Source organism: Mastomys coucha, unplaced genomic scaffold (assembly GCF_008632895.1).
Source record: "Mastomys coucha isolate ucsf_1 unplaced genomic scaffold, UCSF_Mcou_1 pScaffold13, whole genome shotgun sequence".
NCBI lineage: Eukaryota > Metazoa > Chordata > Mammalia > Rodentia > Muridae > Mastomys > Mastomys coucha.
In genome coordinates, this window is record NW_022196895.1 from 14,685,805 (window position 1) to 14,690,709 (window position 4,905).

The 4,905-nt window shown below is 33.2% G+C and overlaps 1 long non-coding RNA gene across 1 annotated transcript in view; it reads left to right on the forward strand.

Annotated features, from left to right (window-relative positions):
* Nucleotides 1–4,449, forward strand: part of LOC116087548 — a 23,208-nt gene extending 18,759 nt beyond the window's left edge. Inside the window, exon 4 of the long non-coding RNA XR_004117471.1 lies at nt 4,360–4,449. This is a non-coding gene — a long non-coding RNA (uncharacterized LOC116087548). The remainder of the gene's footprint in view (nt 1–4,359) is intronic.
* Nucleotides 4,450–4,905: the final 456 nt, after the last annotated feature.

The window sequence follows — 4,905 nt, forward strand, 5'->3', positions numbered from 1 at the left end:
ATATATACCTTAAATTGTAGTGGTTCCTGGCTCCTATATGCCGAAGCAGTTCAAGCTGTAAGGTAGAAATGAGATATCCTCCTTGAAATTTAAATTGGTTTCAGAAAGAACAAAAACAACAACAAACACCTGACACAAATCTTTAGTGTCCACTCTGCCTTACTCTCGACTGCTTTCCTTTTCTCAGTTCTAAATTCTGTCATGCCAGGATTTCTGTATCAGCACCTTTTTCTTCCTATGAATCCTCTCCCCTTTCTCTCTGCATTATTGTGTTAGTTTTCTCCAGAAAGGATTCCAGCTGCCAGCCAGTAAAATGCACACTGGACACAGAAGGGTTATGTACTAAATGGGTAAAAGTTATTTGGATGAAAAATGTTAAACCTCATCTGTTGGTACTGAATGCATCCAGAGCATTTGAATTTGTGGAGATAACATTATGTATCTGGTTATCTGAGAAAACTCAAAGAAGCAAAGCCTATAAATTCACTCTCTAAGTTCATGAAGATTCAAACACTCAGTTTCTATGCACTAAAATATTCAAGAATTGAAATGCACAAACAACTATTTTCCAAAATGATTCCCTTTCGATGGCTGACTAGCTATCAAGAGTAAACATGAATACTAAAACTGAATATGAGATCACAGATGGTTTCAATTGAGTTTGAAATTGAAAAATGCAGAAATTATATGCATATTTGTGTCTTCTTTCATGGGTTTGATATTTCTGACTTTGAATTCAAGAGATTTAAATGGTTTAGCTTTTCAATGGTTATCATACTGGAAAAAAATATTTATTACTGAGACTCTATGAATCAGCTTAAAGTTCGAAAAAAAAAAGGTTTGAAAAAATGTTTTAAGAATAATTAATGACCAAGTGAAAAAGTCTAGTTAATTTGGGTATTGACATCAAAATATTGAGAACCATTTTAGTCTTGTAACTTTTTGTTTTCAAATTATCCCTACACTTCTTTGAATAAAAATATTAATAATTCATTTATGATTCAACAATTTCCTTAAATAAACTAACTGGGCAATATATTTGGTTCATGTTAATGAAGACAATTTAAAACTTGAAACCTATATTATGCAGAGGATTTATAAGATAAATTGAAAAGCTACCCCATCCTACTTATTTGAATATGTTACTAAACAGAGATGTTGGTTAATGGATCATGGAAATCTTTTGGACTCTCTGCCTTACCATTTAATAAATGGTACAATTCAATCAGCATTTCCTAAGAAAATGAACCTTTTATGACATCTGCAGGCAACTGACAGTGTTAGCACTTGAAGTTAAAGTTCAAAAGATGTCTTTAAAATTTCTACTCTATGTTAAGTGACTCAAATTTTATGGAATGATAAAAAAAAATGATTCTAAGGAGAATGCAGTCATGTAAATAGAGAGTACTGAATCTCCAAAAGTTACAAACATTTCTGTCTCTAATACTTACAATAATCATATCTTCTGACAAAAAAATCATTAAAACATAGTAATTTCAAATGTCTTAATAAAATATTTGGTAGAAATTAGTCTTTATCCAAAATTAGATTCAATGTAAGTGGGTCAGATTATCCAATTATAAGGCAAATATTGACAACAAGTTTTTAAAGCACACACTCACGCACACACACACACACACACACACACACACACACACACACATGTCTGTAATTGCTCCTATAAGATGCTTCCCTATAAGATCCTATAAGTATCATTTCACACAAAGAAGTGATTCTTTGTGTGGCAAATGATACAAAGAGGCTGAAAGGGAAAGATTGGAAATTCACATTTCATGGAATCAGCAACTAAGAAACAGTATGGAGTGACATGATGACACTGCTAATGAGCAAATCAGACTTAAAAAATGAACAACAAAAAAATATTGCAAGCAATAAAAGCATTATTAAATGATATGAGAAAGGAATGTATATGACAGTTATAAAACCATATTCTAAAAAGAGACCAAAAACACAATGAGTTGTAAAAAACAGAATTGAATGTATAAATAGACAATGTACTATTAATAACTAGGAATTTCATACCTACATTCTTAATATGGAAAAAGGTTCAATATGGGTACCTTGACAATTGGACCAGGGGCCAATTCTGACTCTGTTGCCTCCCTTTGGACCGCTTTTGCCTAGCTGGTCTTGCCTCCATGGGATGGTATGCCTGCTGTAATTTGGTGTTTCAGGACATATTGGGACCAATATGGGGGATTTTCTCTTCTCAGAGGAGAAGGGGAGAGAGGAATTCAGAAATGAGATGTGAGGGAGGGATTCGGTGGAGAGGGGGGAAGGGCTGCAATGAGACTGTACAGTGAATAAGTAAATAAAGGGAAAATATCCCTTACATGAAACATTCTATACTACACTTAAATCACAAGTACCTGAGAATAGTCCCAGGTTGCAGGAATAAATAATTTCAATTGGATATGAAAAATTAAAAAAATTAAAAAGCAAGAAGGAAAGAAAGACAGAATAACATAACTAGGCAATAAATGCACATGAATGCAGAGGAGCTAAAATATGTAAACTAATCTTACCTAATGGATACATAATGCAACACCACTCAACATGGGTAGGAACCACAGGACTTTCTAAGGCACAAGAAGTTTTATTTAAGTTAGACCATATAGTAAACTAGATGACAACAATCTGTAAACTTATATATAGTACAGTCATAAAAATATGCCTTACAAGTTTAACAGTCTTGAGGTGAAATCTACAATTACCCAAATGATGACTAAATAATATACTCCTAAAGAACTGTTGGATCAAAAAAGAGAAGTAGAAAAATTATAAATTGAATGATGAAAATAATCATTAACTAAACATATAGAATTCAGTGAAAATAGGATTTAGATGAATAATAGGTTTAAAATGGTTACATTAGTTACTTAAATGACTTTAAATCAATAATCTGGATCTTTTAATTAAGGTTGTGGGCAACATGAGTAAAATCAGAATTAAAAACACAAGAGCTGAAAAAAATCTTCCAACAAAATAATGAAGAAAAATAAAAAAAACAGTAAGTAAAAATATGATTATTAATAAAGACTTACAGTGACTCATAAAAATCATAAAAAGTCTTATAAATACACCAAAGCTAAAACTATGGGCATTACATTTCATTTCTAGGAAAAAAAATATAACCACTACAAAGTGAAATTTACATATAGGGCATATAAAGATGATCACCACATTGAATTCAGTGCATTACTTGTTATTAGTACAAATAAATATAAATTTAAATATAAATTTAAATATATGAATTTTACAGAAGATTAAATATTTTCTAACTAATACAGTTACAGTGTACTTGGAAAATAAAACAACAACCAAGAAAGAATAGAGGGAACTATTTCAATATGATTATAAACATCTAAAAAAGTTCATATCTAAACCTGGAAAGAGGGATCAGGGTTAAGATTACTTGCTGTGATTGTAGAGGATTGGGCTCTCTGCCAGTACCCACATTGATAGCTCACAATTGCATAAATCTTTTGTTTTCAACTTGGGAGATCTGATAGCTATTTCTGGCCACCATAGGCATATGGTTGTATGTGCTGTACATAGTGGAAAACCAGATATACAGATATTTAAAACTAATAAACAAGTATGAAGTATTATACATTTAATATAAAATTAAATGATTAAATTATTGACACATTCATACCTAAAATAATATTCACAGTTTTTCTTGAAATATTTATTCAATATTTTACTACAACTGCAAATAGAGTTTTAAGAAAGAGACAAAGATGGAGAGAAAAAAGGGAGAGAGAGAGACAGAGACAAAAAGATACGGAGAGAGACAGAGAGATAAATTAAATTTCCTATATTCAGACTGGGCATGATGGCACATACTTTCTTATCTGGAAGGCAAAGACAGAAGTTTTGTGAGTTCAAAACTTTCAGCCTGTACCACTTAGTGAGATTCTAAAATAAAGCTACCCTGCTGTCATAGAGGGTTTTAAACACTTGTATACACAGGCAGCACAGAGCGGACTGATTTCTTTTGAAAACTGCATGACGATGGTAGTGAGGGGGATATGAGAGGTCTGAAAGGGAGGCAATGGGGGTAGATTTTTATCAAAATGTATTATATGCATGCATTGCATTTCTAGACAAATAAAAATTAAATTGTAAAACAAATAAGCAAATAAACATAATAGTAAAAGTTTCCTATATTAAATACTGTATGATATTTCTTAATAATCATTCAAAGAAGAATAGGAGTGGTATTATTTTAATTACTTTATTTCTTCACTTTTCATGTCGATTGCATCCCCCTCCCTCATCTGCTTCCCATCCTACTCTCTCAATCCCCGTTCTCTTATTCTCTTCTGCCCTCAGAGAAGATGACCCCATGGGTATCAACTCCTCCTGGTACATTGAGTAACATCAGGACGAAGGTTCTATTCTTCCACTGAGGTCAAACAAGGCAGCACTTCTAGGAGAAAGGGACCCAAACACGGGTAACAGAGGATGAGTCAGAGACAGTGCCCACTCCAATTGTGAGAGGACCCACATGAAGACCAAGCTACGTATCTGCTGCATATGTGTGGTTAGCCTAGTTCTGTCTCTTTGCATGCTCTTTGGTTGATTTTTCAGTCTTTGTGGGCCCTCGATGGGCCTATGTTAGTTCACTCCTTAGGTCTTCTTATGATGTCCTTGAGCTCTCTGGCTCCATCAAGGGAGAGATATTTTTAACTAATACTTTTATTAATGAAGATTAAAATGTCAAAAAAAAACAAGGAAAAATAAACCCAAGGGGGAATTTCTAGATATTAAGAACATTCTTAAGGAAGAAAAATGAGCCGGGAAGTGGTGGCACACACCTTTAATCGCAGCACTTGGGAGGCAGAGGCAGGCCGATTTCTGAGTTTGAGGCCAGCCTGG